We start from the raw sequence: 21852 nt of genomic DNA on the forward strand, positions 1-21852 counted from the left end.
AAGAAATGTTTCATTAATATTAGTAATAGAGTAGCTGTTTCTCTAAACAGTGTGTGTCAGTTTGCACTGCAGGTGTGCCAGGTAGAGACCATTTAAGAACCCAAAAATATGCTGTCATTTACTGCCGTGGCTAATTTCTGTTAACCTTGTCTCTCACTCACTTTGATGAGCAAAATGTTCATACATAAAGCATACATTTCTGATTGGTCAGAAGAAGCTTCTTAACATATAAGGTATAAAGAAAGTCAGAAAGTTAGGCACTTAGGTCAGCCTTAGGCAGTTAACCAAGACCATAATCCGATAAGAAGCTATTCCCTTTCATGTTGCTAAATCACATGTAGGATACATGAGTTACACCTCCACTTAAGAGACCTTAAAGAGACCTTGGCCAGCCAGGAGTGTAGAAAATCGTAAAACAGTTCTTGAGGACCTAATTGTTAACTCTTAACAGGCAAAGGTTCCTTCAGTCCTATGAGAAATATTTTAGAATTGAACTAAAGTGTGTTTCCGATACAGGAGCATATGTCTGTCAGGGCCTGTTGGAGAGGCCCTGGATGAGAACCCCTGGCTGCAGTTCCACATCCCCCTGAAAGTAAATAGAGCCATAAGCACGGAGCTAGGGACACTGCTCCAGGACATGCTGGCTGTCGATCCTGACCAGCGACCAGAAGCCATCCAGCAGAAGAAGCAAGTCAGGCAAGCCATGGCACGAGAGAAAACATCTTTGTAGTGACTGATAGCAAGATGTCCGTGACCAAGGGCAATTCGTCTGAGTAAAGTCTGATTTCATTTTTATGTCCCGAAAGGCCACTGCCTTTGTGCTGTAGATTTCTGATTTAGACGGGCATTTCTATGGACAACTTTGACTTTTCTGTGGGTCCAATGAAAATAAGTTTTTTAACTTATTCTTTGTTACAGTTTTCGAAAGTTTAAAGACATTCACTGAGTTGACGATAAAGGAAAAGTTTCATCTTTCACCTCTTGGAAGGTAGGCAGGTCAGAGGTACAATATATGTCTTCATGTCTTCATCCTCCATGTTTGTAACTACAGGTTTCACAGTGTTGAGCTAAGACACAAAAACACCTACAAATGGCAGTTCCAAATGTACCAAATGTATAAACCTGGGCTGAAAAAGTGTGTACAGTATATACTCTGTGTAGGTCTGATAAAAGTATTCGAGTCAAAGTGTCATATGGATACAAATTCTCATGATTTTGTATTGTGTGTTTTTTCTCTGTTCTGCTTTATTGAAAGAAATCAGATGCTCTTCCTGAAACTTACCTTAGCTGATTCTTCAGCTAAACCAGACAGACTTCTGAAATTCTCAAATATTATCAAATCTTGTTGGTTCAGAGGTGGTGGAGCCCATTACCAACAGACTCACAGCTGAAATTGCTGTGAAAAGGGCTTCTACCAAATATTAACATGTGGGTGAAAATGTATACAATTGTAATATTTCCTTTTTTCCCTTTGAAAGTATAACATATGTGGTGTGAGAAAGAGGTCCTCATTTAATTGCATGAAACTCTGGCACTGGCGCAACAAACTGAACAAAGTTCAAGGGGGTATACGCTTTCTGTAGACACTTTATTTCCTCTTTTTCCATACTCTAAGAAATGATTTGGGAAACCTGTGGGACACTGGAGGTCATTATACATGAGCCTCTTTCTGCACCTTTTAAGCCATTGAAACCTAGTTGCCTTGTTACAAGGTCTAATATTACAGTAGGTGTGGTTTCCGTCTCCTAATTTCTGAGAATGATCAAATTGGGGAATAAGTTGTAGGGAATACCACTCTTGCACTTCTAAGAAAAGACTATCTCAAATGAAACTCGCTATAGAAAGACATCTTGTTGAAAAATTCTTTATTTTTTGTCATTTCTAAAGAAAAAACATTCATCAAGTCCTTCACAAATGTTTTGTTTGTGACTTTCTCTGTTGTTCCCTTTCACACTCAACTGAACTATGTGTTATGTCTTGTAAACGTAATCAAACAAATTCACTTAGGTGTGTGGGTTAACACAAACCCATATTGTATGAAACATTCAGTTTTTCATTCAAGTTTTTTCTAACAATTGCATCCATGCTAGGACTACAGTAAACAACACTTTTTACTAAAGTAAATGAAATTGTTCATTAAACAAGACACATTGTTTTAAATGTATGCAATACGACGACACTAAAAACAACACTGAAACTTTTCATTGAAATACTGGACGAGGTTGTGCATATTCAATGGATTTCTCCTGGTGCTTTTTTTCATCAGTCTTTTCATGTTCTTGTTCACTACTCAGGTGTCTCCTGTTCCTTTGGTGATGTCTGCTGTACACACATGGTATCATACACTTGAGCAAAGTGTGATACCACCGTTTGTTCTTCTCCTAAAATAAAGATGAACATTGACAAAAGTCAGAAGCACTCTTTTCTTTGACAGACGAACAAAACAATGCAACAATAACCATACTCTCTGTTCCTTACTCATTTCTACCTACCTGTTTGACCACTTTGTCTGCTTCAGTCAGGACAGGGTGCTGGGGCTGACTCTGAGCAATCTGAGAAGAGCTCTCTGTGATCTTCTCCCCTACAGTGGCTACATTGTACTCTGTTTGAAATCCAGGTATCGCCTCCGGTAAGTTCCTCGGTCCTTTTTGGGACTTGAAAGGGCAGAATCATTTTGTGACTACATTTCCTTGTCATGCACTGATATGTTCTGGTTTGTGTTCGATTACTGCAGGCGTTCAAGTACTTTCTTTTTGTTCTAGATTGGCAGTGTTTGAGATGGTAGGAACTTGTCATATTCTCAACTCTGAATGCTCTGTAAACATACTATTTTAGCAATTCTTAGAAATCTGAAAGCAGTGTTACCTGTATCATTTTTTGTCTTGGTAGTAGTATTGCAGCTCCAACATCAGCACTTAAATAATGGTTTGTGATGTTACTTGTCCTTGGAGTTAGTATACTCCTGAGAAGTCAAGAGAAATCTTACGTAAGCATTAATTATGTTTCACTTTTGAAAGCAAAGTACGTGTCAAGTACTTTGAAGGCATTTGTTGATACTTTTAAGCACTTTCGTTGATTATTATTATCCTTCAATTAGTTATTACAAGTCCAACATTCTCTACATGATCTCACTCCATATTCAGAATGTGGGAATACAATTGTTTTAAGGAAATGCCACTGAATAGATAGTAGCTGCACTCTACAAAGATGAATTTGCTAATTAATCAGTCAGGGACACAGCTTATACTTCAGTAGTCTTAGATCATGTAATGATGATTATTGTACTTTATAACTAGCAAAATCCCCATATCCTGTTCATTGCCCCTTTTTCAGTCATGTGGATTGACTTATCCCTGAAGTGGTTAATTCTCACCTTGACATCTCATAGAACAACTGAATCTCTACCAAGGGTGAATGTGTCCTTCCTCTTGATGTCTAAAAGAAAAGGTTAAAATTCATTGAAGCAAAATGCAACAACCCAAAACGTTGGGGAGGTCGTTTCCACAGTTATTTCATATGACAGTGCTTGGAGTGAAACTACATGACCATGGTGAAGAAGAAAAAACACTTTACCTTGTTCCTCCTGACTGATGTCCTTATGCGTGTTTTGCACAGTTGAGCGTTTTGTGTCTTGTCGTCTGTGTAGGCAACAGCCCTCTTCCCTGGGATAGAACTAGATGATATTTAGACACGTTAATTTGACTTCTCCATTGCTCACATTGATGTGGATATGATTATAATGCTCTGTTTTGTGGGCTTCCCAAGAAAACAATAAATCCCTTACTACTTGTTCGAAATGCAGTAGCACAGATCCTAACAAATACAAGAAAGAGAATATCATTCCTGTTTTGAAAAAACTTCACTGGTCACCTGTATTATCTAGGATAAATTTGAAAGTTCTTTTACTTGTTTTTAAAGCTTTAAGTGACCTAGCACGTCTGTACCTTACTGAATGTCTGTCTTCATATGTTCCTATACGTGACCTGAGATCTGCACATACTGGCCTACTGCAAATACCACATGTGAAATGCAGAAAGAGTGGAGAGGCTGCTTTTTGTTTTTATGCTTCCAAATTATGAAACTCACTTCCACTTTTTATTAGGCAGTCAAGCTCGGTACATTGTTTTAAAAAACATTTGAAAATGTTGCTTTTAGTTAAAGTGGTTCTTTGTTCTTTCTATTTCTGTTTCTTTTTTTAGTTCTCTTTAATTGTTCTTATTTTATTACGACTTTCCTAATTTTTATTTATTTAATTGACATGTATGTTGCTTTACTGTATTGCTGTATTTTCCTTTACAACTGAAAGTATATCTCTCAATTTAAATATTTTATTTTTACGCTTGGTTTTTAAAGCACCAAAGCACTATTTGTATGAAAGGTGCTCTATAGATAAAGTTTATCATTATTATTTTTAATATTATTATTATACTTTGTTACATTTTTGGTTAGGACAAAGATTCTAGTAGAGGTGGCCTCTTTTACCCCGTTCCAAAAAATTGGAAAACTACCTTCAGAATACACTGACAATGACCATCTACTGTCTCCTCTAACTGTGTATTGTCATCATGCATATCTTGTGTATTATTTATTGTAGTTGGTTTTGTCATTCTGTAAAGAGGCCACCTTTCAAGGCACTATATAAAATAATGTTTGCTATTATTATTTACATTTTTCAGCGTTAAATCTGGCGAAGAGTCTTAAGAGAATATCAAAGAACAAGTTGCTCTTACCTTTCCATTCCAAGAAATGCCCTCAGCTCGGATTGCAGAGATTGACCTCTCTGTCTCAAATTCTGAGAAACATAGACTCGATTGAAAAATGACCATTTCCTAAGATTCACATAACATCACCAGTCAACATTTGCCACTTGACATCAATAGAAACCATAGAGTACATGACATTTCCAATCAGTTTTCTTTCAAGGTACAATACCAATCGCCTTGCCAGAAGAATTATACTGCGGTAGATAAATATTACAAATGTCAGATACATGCAGAGTTGTTTGGATTACTATGAAAAGATTGGCAAATATATTTATGTTCATTATATTTCTTGGAGTGACAGAGCTAAAGAGAAAACAATACTTACCTTTATCTCTGCAGACAGGATCGCAAGGGATTCCCTTATACTGGGTTCCTATGTAACAAATAATACATTATTCAAAAAACATGATATTTCTCTGTCCATTGGCAGCATGATTGTTTATCATTACAGTTTTAGTTAGCTTTAATTTTGTAAACCCCAAGTAAACATAGTTTGTGCCTTTCTCTGAACTTTTTGGCATTTCAATTCAGTTGTTTGTAAGCTTATTTTACAGTTGCTAGGTTGATGAAGTTCCTGAACTGTGCAGTATTTCTTTTGGGTTTGGTGCGAATCATATTCTAGCGGTTGGGGGAAAAAAGCACAGGTGCCATCCCACCATTAAACCCTGAAACTTACCTTAGCCGATTCTTCAACTAAACCAGACATGTTAACTAAGTGTTACAGTATGTTTCAAAGTGTGTATTTTAGCAAACACAACTGAAGTTCTGTTGTCTCCTTGGAGACACCTGGAACTGGTGTGATGCTGGTTCTATGACATCATTCGTTCTAAATGTAAATGCAGGTATTGGCACAACATAGTAAATTGATGTAAAGTTATGGATCCATTTATGATTTTCACTCAGTTTGAAAGAGTTCCTGTCGTGTGGTTAAACTTTGTGTTACGGAGGGTTAACTGGGGTTCTGGCTACTAGTTAGGCTTGGTCATTCAGTCATCTGGTTCATGAAATAGGAAGCTAAGAGATCTGTGTTTTAGTTTTACTGTTTGTTTTTGTTCCATAGAATAAGAAATGTTTCATTAATATTAGTAATAGAGTAGCTGTTTCTCTAAACAGTGTGTGTCAGTTTGCACTGCAGGTGTGCCAGGTAGAGACCATTTAAGAACCCAAAAATATGCTGTCATTTACTGCCGTGGCTAATTTCTGTTAACCTTGTCTCTCACTCACTTTGATGAGCAAAATGTTCATACATAAAGCATACATTTCTGAGTGGTCAGAAGAAACTTCTTAACATATAAGGTATAAAGAAAGTCAGAAAGTTAGGCACTTAGGTCAGCCTTAGGCAGTTAACCAAGACCATAATCCGATAAGAAGCTATTCCCTTTCATGTTGCTAAATCACATGTAGGATACATGAGTTACACCTCCACTTAAGAGACCTTAAAGAGACCTTGGCCAGCCAGGAGTGTAGAAAACCCTAAAACAGTTCTTGAGGATCTAATTGTTAACTCTTAACAGGCAAAGGTTCCTTCAGTCCTATGAGAAATATTTTAGAATTGAACTAAAGTGTGTTTCCGATACAGGAGCATATGTCTGTCAGGGCCTGTTGGAGAGGCCCTGCATGAGAACCCCTGGCTGCAGTTCCACATCCCCCTGAAAGTAAATAGAGCCATAAGCACGGAGCTAAGGACACTGCTCCAGGACATGCTGGCTGTCGATCCTGACCAGCGACCAGAAGCCATCCAGCTGAAGAAGCAAGTCAGGCAAGCCATGGCACGAGAGAAAACATCTTTGTAGTGACTGATAGCAAGATGTCCGTGACCAAGGGCAATTCGTCTGAGTAAAGTCTGATTTCATTATGTCCCGAAAGGCCACTGCCTTTGTGCTGTAGATTTCTGATTTAGACGGGCATTTCTATGGACAACTTTGACTTTTCTGTGGGTCCAATGAAAATAAGTTTTTTAACTTATTCTTTGTTACAGTTTTCGAAAGTTTAAAGACATTCACTGAGTTGACGATAAAGGAAAAGTTTCATCTTTCACCTCTTCGAAGGTAGGCCGGTCAGAGGTACAATATATGTCTTCATGTCTTCATCCTCCATGTTTGTAACTACAGGTTTCACAGTGTTGAGCTAAGACACAAAAACACCTACAAGTGGCAGTTCCAAATGTATCAAATGTATAAACCTGGGCTGAAAAAGTGTGTACAGTATATACTCTGTGTAGGTCTGATAAAAGTATTCGAGTCAAAGTGTCATATGGATACAAATTCTCATGATTTTGTATTGTGTGTTTTTTCTCTGTTCTGCTTTATTGAAAGAAATCAGATGCTCTTCCTGAAACTTACCTTAGCTGATTCTTCAGCTAAACCAGACAGACTTCTGAAATTCTCAAATATTATCAAATCTTGTTGGTGCAGAGGTGGTGGAGCCCATTACCAACAGACTCACAGCTGAAATTGCTGTGAAAAGGGCTTCTACCAAATATTAACATGTGGGTGAAAATGTATACAATTGTAATATTTCCTTTTTTCCCATTGAAAGTATAACATATGTGGTGTGAGAAAGAGGTCCTCATTTAATTGCATGAAACTCTGGCACTGGCGCAACAAACTGAACAAAGTTCAAGGGGGTATACGCTTTCTGTAGACACTTTATTTCCTCTTTTTCCATAGTCTAAGAAATGATTTGGGAAACCTGTGGGACACTGGAGGTCATTATACATGAGCCTCTTTCTGCACCTTTTAAGCCATTGAAACCTAGTTGCCTTGTTACAAGGTCTAATATTACAGTAGGTGTGGTTTCCGTCTCCTAATTTCTGAGAATGATCAAATTGGGGAATAAGTTGTAGGGAATACCACTCTTGCACTTCTAAGAAAAGACTATCTCAAATGAAACTCGCTATAGAAAGACATCTTGTTGAAAAATTCTTTATTTTTTGTAATTTCTAAAGAAAAAACATTCATCAAGTCCTTCACAAATGTTTTGTTTGTGACTTTCTCTGTTGTTCCCTTTCACACTCAACTGAACTATGTGTTATGTCTTGTAAACGTAATCAAACATTTCACTTAGGTGTGTGGGTTAACACAAACCCATATTGTATGAAACATTCAGTTTTTCATTCAAGTTTTTTCTAACAATTGCATCCATGCTAGGACTACAGTAAACAACACTTTTTACGAAAGTAAATGAAATTGTTCATTAAACAAGACACATTGTTTTAAATGTATGCAATACGACGACACTAAAAACAACACTGAAACTTTTCATTGAAATACTGGACGAGATTGTGCATATTCAATGGATTTCTCCTGGTGCTTTCTTTCATCAGTCTTTTCATATTCTTGTTCTCTACTCAGGTGTCTCCTGTTCCTTTGGTGATGTCTACTGTACACACATGGCATCATACACTTGAGCAAAGTGTGATACCACCGTTTGTTCTTCTCCTAAATTAAAGATGAACATTGACAAAAGTCAGAAGCACTCTTTTCTTTGACAGACGAACAAAACAATGCAGGAATAACCATACTCTCTGTTCCTTACTCATTTCTACCTACCTGTTTGACCACTTTGTCTGCTTCAGTCAGGACAGGGTGCTGGGGCTGACTCTGAGCAATCTGAGAAGAGCTCTCTGTGATCTTCTCCCCTACAGTGGCTACATTGCACTCTGTTTGAAATCCAGGTATCGCCTCCGGTAAGTTCCTCGGTCCTTTTTGGGACTTGAAAGGGTAGAATCATTTTGTGACTACATTTCCTTGTCATGCACTGATATGTTCTGGTTTGTGTTCGATTACTGCAGGCGTTCAAGTACTTTCTTTTTGTTCTAGATTGGCAGTGTTTGAGATGGTAGGAACTTGTCATATACTCAACTTATTTTCTCTATGAGACTCTGAATGCTCTGTAAACATACTATTTTAGCAATTCTTAGAAATCTGAAAGCAGTGTTACCTGTATCATTTTTTGTCTTGGTAGTAGTATTGCAGCTCCAACATCAGCACTTAAATAATGGTTTGTGATGTTACTTGTCCTTAGAGTTAGTATACTCCTGAGAAGTCAAGAGAAATCTTACGTAAGCATTAATTATGTTTCACTTTTGAAAGCAAAGTACGTGTCAAGTACTTTGAAGGCATTTGTTGATACTTGTAAGCACTTTCGTTGATTATTATTATCCTTCAATTAGTTATTACAAGTCCAACATTCTCTACATGATCTCACTCCATATTCAGAATGTGGGAATACAGTTGTTTTAAGGAAATGCCACTGAATAGATAGTAGCTGCACTCTACAAAGATGAATTTGCTAATTAATCAGTCAGGGACACAGCTTATACTTCAGTAGTCTTAGATCATGTAATGATGATTATTGTACTTTATAACTAGCAAAATCCCCATATCCTGTTCATTGCCCCTTTTTCAGTCATGTGGATTGACTTATGCCTGAGGTGGTTAATTCTCACCTTGACATCTCATAGAACAACTGAATCTCTACCAAGGGTGAATGTGTCCTTCCTCTTAATGTCTAAAAGAAAAGGTTAAAATTCATTGAAGCAAAATGCAACAACCCAAAATGTTGGGGAGGTCGTTTCCACAGTTATTTCATATGACAGTGCTTGGAGTGAAACTACATGACCATGGTGAAGAAGTAAAAACACTTTCCTCTTTACTTTACTTTGTTCCTCCTGACTGATGTCCTTATGGGTGTTTTGCACAGTTGAGCGTTTTGTGTCTTGTCGTCTGTGTAGGCAACAGCCCTCTTCCCTGGGATAGAACTAGATGATATTTAGACACGTTAATTTGACTTCTCCATTGCTCACATTGATGTGGATATGATAATAATGCTCTGTTTTGTGGGCTTCCCAAGAAAACAATAAATCCCTTACTACTTGTTCGAAATGCAGTAGCACAGATCCTAACAAATATAAGAAAGAGAATATCATTCCTGTTTCGAAAAAACTTCACTGGTCACCTGTATTATCTAGGATAAATTTGAAAGTTCTTTTACTTGTTTTTAAAGCTTTAAGCGACCTAGCACGCCTGTACCTTACTGAATGTCTGTCTTCATATGTTCCTATACGTGACCTGAGATCTGCACATACTGGCCTACTGCAAATACCACATGTGAAATGCAGAAAGAGTGGAGAGGCTGCTGTAGGGAAAACCGGCTCAGCGACGCCAAATATGTAATCATAGTGGCTCTCTGAAGGCACCAGTTCTGTAGGGTTTGGGCATTTACTGAGACAATTATTAATTGTAGCAGTAAATCACAAAGTTGATTCTTTTGATGGCTTTAGAATCCAACCATGCGACATAACTCAAACAACGCACACACACAGGTACTAATACACGAGGATACATTTATTAATACATAGAATATGCATATAAACCTAACAGATCTTATCGAGAGGGCTATCAGAATACAAAAGGTATATTCGGTCAGTTACAAAGTGTTACACATATCAAGAGGACATACGTTCAGTATATCATTCATTAAGACCGTTTCGTAAATGAACTTGGTTATAACTTCTACATTAGATACTCAAAACAAGTACATAACTCTTAGGAATTAAATTGATTTCAACTGGTTGGGATAACAATTGAATTCTCGAGCTGTAATGCATTGAAGTTGAATACTCATCCAATCTCTGGGGATTCAGATCTCCTGCGGGCACAAAGAAACAGCTGCAGGCTGTTGCTGTCCAATCCGCGCTCTCTGGCTCCGTGCCAGGTTGTGCCGTGCTGCTTGCGACGGTGCGCTGCTGATGCTCACTGTTGGCTTTAACTAGCAAAGTTTGTGCACAGGAGAAAAGATGACTGTGGGTCCCAGCAAGTCAGGAAGAGGACCGGTTCGTTCCTGATGAAGAGCTAGTTCTGAATAGTGATTCAGCTGTCCACAGTTCCGACCTGTTCACGAGGCCTGCTGCTGGTTACTCTCTGGCAACCTCCACTCTAGACTCTTAGAACAAAGGAAAGTTCTGGCACTCGGACACACTGGCCGTTTCGTGGTTGTCCGGGCTGAGTCTCAGGATGGTCAGGAGGCGCGCTGCGAGAATGTCCTGCCCTTGGGAGCCTTCTGCTCCTGGGCCGTCCTGCCCTGGAATTCTCCTTTGAATTCCCTTTAGAACAGTCCACAGAATCCTCTCCAGAATCTTACTGAATCTTACTGAATCTGAATCTTGTTGAATCTGAATCTCCCTTTCTTGTTGAATCTGAATCTGAATCTGAATCTCTCAGGCTCTCTGTGTTGCCTGTTTTTACCTGGAGGAACTTCAGCTCATTGATTGGCTGAAAGTTCCATGGGCATCAGAGTCCCACGTGGGTTACTCGGCCCTACCAGTCCCTGATTGGTTGATCAAGGTGAGATATGAGTCACTTAGTCCTGACACTTAGTAATGCAGTCCAGATGTCCAACTGGCACTCCCTAGACAGATAGGCGCCAATGGATGACCATTGATCATGATAGCCAGGCTTAGCTAAGTGCATCCCCCTTTGGGAGCTGTCCTTATCAAAAGAAAACATCTTGCATGAATGGTTTCTCTGTGGCTGCACCACAGAGATGAACAGAGAAATGGGGCCTCATTTGGGAAGGCTCAGAACACTTAATTCTTTCTTATTAATACGCCTCGCCGCTACACTGCTTTTTGTTTTTATGCTTCTAAATAATGAAACTCACTACCACTTTTTATTAGGCAGTCAAGCTTGGTACATTGTTTTAAAAAACATTTGAAATTGTTGCTTTTAGTTAAAGTGGTTCTTTGTTCTTTCTATTTATGTTTCTTTTTTTAGTTCTCTTTAATTGTTCTTATTTTATTACGACTTTCCTAATTTTTATTTATTTAATTGACATGTATGTTGCTTTACTGTATTGCTGCATTTTCCTTTACAACTGAAAGTATATCTCTCAATTTTAATATTTTATTTTTACGCTTGGTTTGTAAAGCACCAAAGCACTATTTGTATGAAAGGTGCTCTATAAATAAAGTTTATTATTATAATTTTTAATATTATTATTATACTTTGTTACATTTTTGGTTAGGACAAAGATTCTAGTAGAGGTGGCCTCTTTTACCCCGTTCCAAAAAATTGGAAAACTACCTTCAGAATACACTGACAATGACCATCTACTGTCTCCTCTAACTGTGTATTGTCATCATGCATATCTTGTGTATTATTTATTGTTGTTGGTTTTGTCATTCTGTAAAGAAGCCACCTTTCAAGGCACTATATAAAATAATGTTTGTTTTTATTATTTACATTTTTCATCGTTAAATCTGGCGAAGAGTCTTAAGAGAATATCAAAGAAAACGTTGCTCTTACCTTTCCATTCCAAGAAATGCCCTCAGCTCGGATTGCAGAGATTTACCTCTCTGTCTCAAATTCTGAGAAACATAGACCAGGGCAATAATTTGAGTTTACAAATTGTTTACATGACATTTCCAATCAGTTTTCTTTCAAGGTACAATAGCAATCGCCTTGCCAGAAGAGTTATACTGCGGTAGATAAATATTACAAATGTCAGATACACGCAGAGTTGTTTGGATTACTATGAAAAGATTGGCAAATATATTTATGTTCATTATATTTCTTGGAGTGACAGAGCTAAAGAGAAAACAATACTTACCTTTATCTCTGCAGACAGGATCGCAAGGGATTCCCTTATACTGGGTTCCTATATAACAAATAATACATTATTCAAAAAACATGATATTTCTCTGTCCATTGGCAGCATGATTGTTTATCATTACAGTTTTAGTTAGCTTTAATTTTGGAAACCCCAAGTAAACATAGTTTGTGCCTTTCTCTGAACTTTTTGGCATTTCAATTCAGTTGTTTGTAAGCTTATTTTACAGTTGCTAGGTTGATGAAGTTCCTGAACTGTGCAGTATTTCTTTTGGGTTTGGTGCGAATCATATTCTAGCGGTTGGGGGAAAAAAGCACAGGTGCCATCCCACCATTAAACCCTGAAACGTACCTTAGCCGATTCTTCAACTAAACCAGACATGTTAACTAAGTGTTACAGTATGTTTCAAAGTGTGTATTTTAGCAAACACAACTGAAGTTCTGTTGTCTCCTTGGACACTCCCTGAGTTGTTTGGATTACTATGAAAAGATTGGCAAAATATATTTATGTTCATTATATTTCTTGGAGTGATATATACACTTAGCACAGTTCATCCTGCTACCAACATTGAATAAAAAAAATCTTATGATTTCTATATTTATGTCTTTATTTAGTGGTTTCATTAGTGACAAAGGCTAAACTTTTTTTGGAAAAATGTATTTTATGTGTTGCGGAAAAAACTGACTTGCTTTAACAAAGTATGTTTACAAATCCTTTCACCTGGCAATCTACCTGAATGCCCAACTATCTGAGAAGCCCTCCATGAAACCATGGTTGCTATTAATTATTTAGGGCTCATTGACAGAATTGCTGTTTTTTATGCATGCTAATTTTCTGATTCCTCACTCTGTTTCATTTTTATAGATAAGACTTTATTGATCGCGAAGGGAAATTGATGTACATGATGAACATGTTTGCATGTTCTTTTGTAACATACACCTTTTTGTGATTTTTTTGTATATCTAAGCAAGTGTTCCTGCATCCCTCTTCTGCACTATAGGCATGGCTTTTTTTCTGTGTGCTCCATTTCTAAAACTTTTTGCTCATGTGCATTTTTGTATTTTTTTACACCTCTAGCACTTTAACGTCCTGAATTTTCATTTGCCTTAATTTGTAGAATGAATTTGACTTTTAGCCTTAAAAATCTTAAGTTTTCACTATCACTAATTTGATTCTCAAAAATTACTGTAGTTTGCTTGACTGGAAAAAAATGCGTCTTTTACAAAGACGGTCAATGAAAAAAAGAATGTGGACCAGGGCAATACTTTGAGTTTACACTTACAGCTTGTCCAAGGTCATTCATTATTAATACTATTAGTAATATCTTCGTTAAAGACTTTGATGGCGACAGCTCAAACACGAGAGGTTGAGCTTTATTAGCTCCACCTTGCGGAAATTCCGGATACTATTATTTTGCTTGTCGTATTATAGGAGAATTTACGGTAACTCGCGGTATTTACCGGTAGCTTGCGGTAGATTGCGTACAGCGTACCGGAAAATAATGCAGTATCGCATTTTGAATGGCTGCATCTGTATTAATTTGTTTGGTGCGAGTAAGGTTTTTTTCCCCCAACAACTTTCCAGAGGAGCTGTAAATATTTTAAATAAATACACACAGTATTGCTCATAAGGTCTGCTATTTGATGTCCAGTTATTTAGATGCAAACATCTTATTTTATCTCAGCTTTTCAGCTGAGATACACAGATCACACATAAACAATGCAGTAAAAAAATGTCTCATCAAGTATTTAATCATTAGGTATAACAGTTTCACCTTTGGTCCCTTTATCATTGCTTTTAACCATTTACACAAGGTTTTTACTGTAAAGCACTTTCACAGCTCAACATAAATGGACCTTCTGGGGCACAGGCTTTAAAGGAGCTTTTTAAAAAAAACAGACTTTGCCTTTCCTGTTATAAGCTATTCTTTTAGCATATGACAAGCATGCCTTTATTATGGCGATATCCTCCTAAACATTGGAGAAATAACTTTGTTAGGATCTGAGCTACTGCATTTCGAACAAATAGTAAGGGATTTATTGTTTTCTTGGGAAGCCCACAAAACGGAGCATTACAATCATATCCACATCAATGTGAGCGATGGAGAAGTCAAATAACGTGTCTAAATATCATCTAGTTCTATCCCAGGGAAGAGGGCTGTTGCCTTCACAGACGACAAGACAAGACGACTTAGACATTAAGAGGAAGGACACATTCACCCTTGGTAGAGATTCAGTTGTTCTATGAGATGTCAAGGTGAGAATTAACCACTTCAGGCATAATTCAATTCACATGACTGAAAAAGGGGCAATGAACAGGATATGGGGATTTTTCTAGTTATAAACTACAATAATCATCATTAAATGATCTAAGACTACTGAAGTATAAGCTGTGTCCCTGACTGATTAATTAGCAAATTCATCTTTGTAGAGTGCAGCTACTATCTATTCAGTGGCATTTCCTTAAAACAACTGTATTCCCACATTCTGAATATGGAGTGAGATCATGTAGAGAATGTTGGACTTGTAATAACTAATTGAAGGATAATAATAATCAACGAAAGTGCTTAAAAGTATCAACAAATGCCTTCAAAGTACTTGACACGTACTTTGCTTTCAAAAGTGAAACATAATTAATGCTTACGTAAGATTTCTCTTGACTTCTCAGGAGTATACTCCAAGGACAAGTAACATCACAAACCATTATTTAAGTGCTGATGTTGGAGCTGCAATACTATTACCAAGACAAAAAAAGATACAGGTAACACTGCTTTCAGATTCTTTAGAATTGCTAAAATAGTATGTTTACAGAGCATTCAGAGTCTCATAGAGAAAATAAGTTGAGAAAACGACAAGTTCCTACCATCTCAAACACTGCCAATCTAGAACAAAAAGAAAGCACTTGAACGCCTGCAGTAATCGAACACAAACCAGAACATATCAGTGCATGACAATGAAATGTAGTCACAAAATGATTCTACCCTTTCAAGTCCCAAAAAGGACCGAGGAACTTACCGGAGGCGAAACCTGGATTTCAAACAGAGTACAGTAGCCACTGTAGGGGAGAAGATCACAGCGAGCTCTTCTCAGATTGCTCAGAGTCAGCCCCAGCACCCTGTCCTGACTGAAGCAGACAAAGTGGTCAAACAGGTAGGTAGAAATGAGTAAGGAACAGAGAGTATGGTTATTCTTGCATTGTTTTGTTCGTCTGTCAAAGAAAAGAGTGCTTCTGACTTTTGTCAATGTTCATCTTTAATTTAGGAGAAGAACAAACGGTGGTATCACACTTTGCTCAAGTGTATGATACCATGTGTGTACAGTAGACATCACCAAAGGAACAGGAGACACCTGAGTAGAGAACAAGAATATGAATAGACTGATGAAAGAAAGCACCAGGAGAAATCCATTGAATATGCACAATCTCGTACAGTATTTCAATGAAAAGTTTCAGTGTTGTTTTTAGTGTCATCGTATTGCATACATTTAAAACAATGTGTCTTGTTTAATGAACAATTTCATTTACTTTAGTAAAATGTGTTGTTTACTGTAGTCCTAGCATGGATGCAATTGTTAGAAAAAACTTGAATGAAAAACTGAATGTTTCATACAATATGGGTTTGTGTTAACCCACACACCTAAGTGAAATGTTTGATTACGTTTACAAGACATAACACATAGTTCAGTTGAGTGTGAAAGGGAACAACAGAGAAAGTCACAAACAAAACATTTGTGAAGGACTTGATGAATGTTTTTTCTTTAGAAATGACAAAAAATAAAGAATTTTTCAACAAGATGTCTTTCTATAGCGAGTTTCATTTGAGATAGTCTTTTCTTAGAAGTGCAAGAGTGGTATTCCCTACAATTTATTCCCCAATTTGATCATTCTCAGAAATTAGGAGACGGAAACCACACCTACTGTAATATTAGACCTTGTAACAAGGCAACTAGGTTTCAATGGCTTAAAAGGTGCAGAAAGAGGCTCATGTATAATGACCTCCAGTGTCCCACAGGTTTTCCCATAGGTTTGTTGCGCCAGTGCCAGAGTTTCATGCAATTAAATGAGGACCTCTTTCTCACACCACATATGTTATACTTTCAATGGGAAAAAAGGAAATATTACAATTGTATACATTTTCACCCACATGTTAATATTTGGTAGAAGCCCTTTTCACAGCAATTTCAGCTGTGAGTCTGTTGGTATAGGGCTCCACCACCTCTGCACCAACAAGATTTGATAATATTTGAGAATTTGAGAAGTCTGTCTGGTTTAGCCTAAGAATCAGCTAAGGTAAGTTTCAGGAAGAGCACTTGTTAATATTTGGTAGAAGCCCTAAAAACAACTAAAAAACACCTAACAACGGGTGCAGGACTGAATTAGGCCACTACCCACTATTGATAAACATACATAAAACAATATTAAAGTACTGGCTTTAATATTAGCCAGACACAGCTGGATGAGCTCTACCAGCCAGGACAGGAGGCTCTACTGTACACAGAGAGGGGTGGGAGGGGAGAACAAGCTGCCCAGCCCTGTGGAATGCTACAGAACCCTAAACACAGTACACACTAGCTGAATATTTAACCAAGATATCCAGACACAGCTGGATGAGCTCCACCAGTCAGGACAGGCTAATAAGATACACTCCACAGACATTCACAACAGTGACATATCATAAACACTTGAATAACTTATCTAGTCTCTCGAAACAAAATTTCGAGAAAAAACACATTGCCCAATGTTAGAAAGCATCGTGCATTATATTGCTTGAAAAATAATTTTATTTCGAAGGGATTATAGATCGTGAATTCTTCGAGGAAGTCGTGGTCACACAGCATGCCGCCCCATATATCAGGGAGCACATTGGATCAATGCACCGTCTCTTTCAAGACAACGATCCGAAACACAAAGCAGCAAGGGTGAGGCTTATAGAAGAACGAGTGAACTGGATGAAAACTCCAGCCGAATCTCCAGATTTAAATCCAATAGAGATGGTATGGCATTCGCTGAAAGACAATGTTTGGAAAACTGTTAAACCCAGCACAAAGCAAGAACTGATACTGATACAATCTCTGTTCATACTGACACTGTATGTGTAGGGCTGTTTCACCACTCCTCCTTTTTTGTTGCATACAGCAGTACTTCTTATGGTAGTTCTTAAGTACAGTACAGTTGGTACTTACATAAGTACTTCTCGCGTTAAGAAAGTTAGGTTTTAGCATAAACTATTAGTAATAAATAATATTAAACTTAGCACTGTAATAAATTATGCTAATATTAAATTCGATTCTGTTCTGAGAATGTAGGAGGAAGGAAAAATGCCAGTGGTCTTTTCACTGATGAACTTGTGCCTGATGAACACCACTGCGTCACACCACACAGCTGGCAGCGCACCTCACCGTTCCAGGCCACCAATGCGTCACCCAGCTACCGGCGAAACTCACCCTGCCCGGCCATAACTGCATCACACCACACAGCTACCAGCGCACCTCACCGTGCTAGGCCACCACTGCGTCACACAGATGCCAGCACACCTCACCGTGCCAGGCCACCACTGCGTCACACAACTCCCAGCGCACCTCACCGTGCCCGGCCACCACTGCGTCACACAGCTGCCATCGCACCTCACCGTGCCAGACAACCACTGCGTCACACAGCTCCCAGCGCACCTCACCGTGCCGGGCCACCACTGCGTCACACCACACAGCTGCAAGCGAACTTCACCGTGCCAGGCCACCACTGCATCATACAGCTGCCAGCGCACCTAACCGTGTCAGGCCACCACTGCGTCACACAACTCCCAGCGCACCTCAACGCGCCAGGCCACCACTGCGTCATACCACACACCTGCCAGCTCACCTCACCGTGCTGGGCCACCACTGCGTCACACAGCTGCCAGTGCACTTCACTGCGCCAAGCCACCACTGCGTCACACAGCTGAAAGCGCACCTCACTGTGCCCAGCCACAGCAGCGTCACACACCTGCCGGCGCACCTCACCGTACCCGGCCACCACTGCGTCACACCACACAGATCCCAGCGCACCTCACCATGCTATGCCACCACTGCATCAAACAGCTGCCAGCGCACCTCACCGTGCCAGACCACCATTGCGCACAACACACAGCTTCCAGCACACCTCACCGTACCAGGCCACCACTGCATCACTCCACACAGCTGCCAGCGCACCTCACCGTGCCAGGCAACCACTGCGTCACACAGCTGCCAGCGCACCTCACTGTGCCAGGCCTACACTCCATCACACAGCTGCCAGCGCACCTCACAGTGCCGGGCCACCACTGCGATATACCACACACCTGCCATCCAACCTCACTGTGACAGGCCACCACTGCGTCACACAACTCCCAGCGCACCTCACCATGCCAGGCCACCACTGCATCACATAGATACCAGCACACCTCACCGTACCAGGCCACCACTACATCACACAGCTGCCAGCGCACCTCACCGTGCCCAGCCACAGCTGCGTCACACAGCTACCAGCGCACCTCACTGTGCTAGACCATCACTGCATCACACAGCTGCCAGTGCACCTCAGCATGCCAGGCCACCACTATGTCATACCACAGCTGCCAGCGCACCTCACTGTGCCAGGCCACCAGTGCGTCACACAGATGCCAGCACACCTCACCGTGCCAGGCCACCACTGCGTCACACAACTCCCAGCGCACCTCACCGTGCCCGGCCACCACTGCGTCACACCACACAGCTCCCAGTGCACCTCACCGTGTCAGGCCACCACTGCATCAAACCACACAGCTGCAAGCGAACTTCACCGTGCCAGGCCACCACTGCATCATACAGCTGCCAGCGCACCTCAAAGTGCCAGGCCACCACTGCGTCATACCACACACCTGCCAGCTCACCTCACTGTGCCAGGCCACCACTGCGTCACACAGCTGCCAGCGCACCTCACCGTGCCAGACCACCACTGCATCACACCACACAGCTGCCAGCGTACTTCACCTTGCCAGACCACCACTGCATCATACAGCTGCCAGCGCACCTTACCGTGCAAGGACAACACTGCGTCACACCACACAGATTCCAGCACACCTCACCGTTCTAGGCCACCACAGAGTCACACCACACAGCTACCAGCGCACCTCACCGTGCCAGGCAACCACTGCGTCACACAGCTGCCAGCGCACCTCACTGTGCCAGGCCTACACTCCATCACACAGCTGCGAGCGCACCTCACAGTGCCAGGCCACCACTGCGATATACCACACACCTGCCATCCAACCTCACTGTGGCATTCCACCACTGCATCACACAGCTGAAAGCGCACCTCACCGTGCCAGGCCACCACTACATCACACAGCTGCCAGCGCACCTCACCGTGCCCAGCCACAGCTGCGTCACACAGCTACCAGCGCACCTCACTGTGCTAGACCAACACTGCATCACACACCTGCCAGCGCACCTCACTGTGCCAGGCCACCAGTGCGTCACACAGATACCAGCACACCTCACCGTGCCAGGCCACCACTGCGTCACACAGATACCAGCACACCTCACCGTGCCAGGCCACCACTGCGTCACACAGATACCAGCACACCTCGCCGTGCCAGGCCACCACTGCGTCACACAACTCCCAGCGCACCTCGCCGTGCCCGGCCACCACTGCGTCACACCACACAGTTCCCAGCACACCTCACCGTGCTAGGCCACCACTGCGTCACACAGCTGCCATCGCACCTCACCATGCCAGACAACTACTGCGTCACACAGCTGCCAGCGTACCTCAACGTGCCAGGCCAGCACTATGTCACACCACACAGTTGCCAGTGCACCTCACTGTGCCAGGCCACCAATCCATCACACAACTGCCAGTGCACCACGCAGTGCCAGGCCACCACTGCGTCGCACTACACAACTGCCAGCACACCTCACCGTGCCAGTCCACCACTGCATCACACTACACAGCTGCAAGCGCACCTCACTATGAAAGGCCACCACTGCGTCACACACACAATTGCCAGTGCACCTCACTGTGCCCAGCCACCAATGCATCACACAGCTGCAAGCGCACCACACTGTGTCAGGCCACCACTGCGTCGCACTACACAACTGCTAGCACACCTCACCGTGCCAGTCCACCACTGCGTTACACTTCACAACTGCCAGCGCACCTCACCATGCCAGCCCACCACTGCGTCACACTACACAACTGCCAATGCACCTCACCATGAAAGGCCACCACTGCGTCACACACACAATTGCCAGTGCACCTCACTGTGCCCAGCCACCAATTCATCACACAGCTGCAAGCGCACCTCACTGTGTCAGGCCACCACTGTGTCGCACTACACAACTGCCAGTGCACCTCACCGTACCAGGCCACCAATGCGTCACACTACACAACTGCCAACGCACCTCAACGTGCCAGGCCACCACTGCCTCACACCACACAATTGCCAGTGCAACTCACAGTGAAAGGCCACCACTGCATGACATATCACACAGCTGCCAGCGCACCTCACCATGCCAGCCCACCACTGCGTCAAACCACACAGCTGCAAGCCCACCTCACCGTGCCAGGCCACCACTATGTCACACACACAATTGCCAGTGCACCTCACTGTGCCCAGCCACCACCGCGTCACACAGCTGCCAGCGCACCTCAACGTGCCAGGCCACCACTGCCTCACACCACACAATTGCCAGTGCAACTCACAGTGCCAGGCCACCACTGCGTCAAACCACACAGCTGCAAGCGCACCTTACCGTACCAGGCCACCACTGCATCACACCACACAGCTGCCAGTGCACCTTACTGTACCCGGCCACCACTGCGTCACACAGCTGCCAGCGCACCTCACCGTACCAGGCCACCACTGCGTCACACCACACAGCTGCCAGCGCACCTCAACGTGCCAGGCCACCACTGCCTCACACCACACAATTGCCAGTGCAACTCACAGTGAAAGGCCACCACTGCATCACATATCACACATCTGCCAGTGCATCTCACCATACCAGGCCACCACTGCGTCACAGAGCTGCAAGCGCTCCTCACCGTGCCAGGCCACCACTGCGTCACACCACACAGCTGCCAGTGCACCTCACCGTGTCAGGCCACCACTGCGTCACAGAGCTGCCAGCGCACCTCACCGTGCCAGGCCACCACTGCGTCACAGAGCTGCCAGCGCACCTCACCGTGCCAGGCCACCACTGCGTCACAGAGCTGCAAGCGCTCCTCACCGTGCCAGGGCACCTCTGCTTCACACCACACAGCTGCCATTGCACCTCACTGTGCCACGCAACCACTCCATCACCAAGCTGCCAGCGCACCTCACCGTGCCAGGCCACCAATGCGTCACACTACACAATTGCCAGCGCACCTCACCGTGCCCGGCCACCACTGCGTCACACCACACAGCTGGCACTGCAGCTCACCGTACCAGGCCACCACTGCGTCACACAGCTGCCAGCGCACCTCAATTTGCCAGGCAACC

General features: G+C 42.1%; 1 long non-coding RNA gene across 2 annotated transcripts; it reads right to left on the bottom strand.

Moving 5' to 3' along the window:
• Positions 1–2268: 2268 nt before the first annotated feature.
• LOC148632167 (uncharacterized) lies at positions 2269–15403 on the bottom strand. 2 transcript variants are annotated; one of them, XR_015934464.1, is made up of 8 exons: positions 15389–15403; positions 12375–12422; positions 12071–12132; positions 9426–9525; positions 9214–9275; positions 2866–2962; positions 2493–2654; positions 2269–2381 (listed from the first exon to the last, which is right to left on the bottom strand). It is a non-coding gene; the product is annotated as an uncharacterized LOC148632167 (long non-coding RNA). The 2 variants fall into 2 exon arrangements; XR_015934463.1 differs by lacking the exons at positions 9214–9275; positions 9426–9525; positions 12071–12132; positions 12375–12422; positions 15389–15403 and adding exons at positions 3374–3435; positions 3574–3673; positions 4731–4818.
• Between the last annotated feature and the right edge of the window lie 6449 nt (positions 15404–21852).

Source organism: Lepisosteus platostomus, unplaced genomic scaffold (genome assembly GCF_059453375.1).
Source record: "Lepisosteus platostomus isolate fLepPlt1 unplaced genomic scaffold, fLepPlt1.hap1 Scaffold_65_H1, whole genome shotgun sequence".
In the NCBI taxonomy this organism is placed as follows: domain Eukaryota; kingdom Metazoa; phylum Chordata; class Actinopteri; order Semionotiformes; family Lepisosteidae; genus Lepisosteus; species Lepisosteus platostomus.